We start from the raw sequence: 648 nt of genomic DNA, 5'->3' as shown, positions 1-648 counted from the left end.
CCCCCCCCCATAAAATATTATATGGGAGTAAAACATCAATAGAAACCAGTTCTGGTCTGTGCTCAAGCATTTATCAATTCTTCTACAGGAAAAATTTTTAAAGTGTTTAAATTGCTGAAGCTATTGAACTGCTAACTCTTTTCCTGAGTGGCTACCCAACAGCTCAAAGAGCCTACCATTGACACCATATATGAAAGAGCTGCTTCATTACTGAGATCTGGAGCTCAAAATATCTGAGGTATTTATAAGTGTTTCCTTCTAGTTATCCACTTGCTAGTATCCATGTCAGCCTTGTTCTTGTTTCAATTGGCAAAAAAGCAATTCTATAAGGGCAGTATGTAGAGAGGTCCCCAAAAAGGTCCAGTTTTTTAATTTTTAAATTTTTAACAGCTTTAGACTACAGAAGGGTTGCAAAAATAATAGAGAATTAGAAAATTCCAATGTACCCTTCAACTTGCTGATGTATTAATTTCACATAACCATAGCACAATCATCAAAACTAAGAAAATAACTTTCACATAATACTATCAACATTAACTAAAACCCAAGGCTTTATTCAAACTTTACCAGTTTCTCACGGATGTCCTTTTTCTTTTCAGGGTCCAATCCAAGACCCTGAAAAGAAAAAGGACATCCGTGAGAAACTGG

The sequence above is a fragment of the Bison bison genome, unplaced genomic scaffold, assembly GCF_000754665.1.
Source record: "Bison bison bison isolate TAMUID 2011002044 unplaced genomic scaffold, Bison_UMD1.0 scf7180017864485, whole genome shotgun sequence".
Lineage (NCBI taxonomy): Eukaryota > Metazoa > Chordata > Mammalia > Artiodactyla > Bovidae > Bison > Bison bison.
This window is presented reverse-complemented; position numbering follows the sequence as displayed.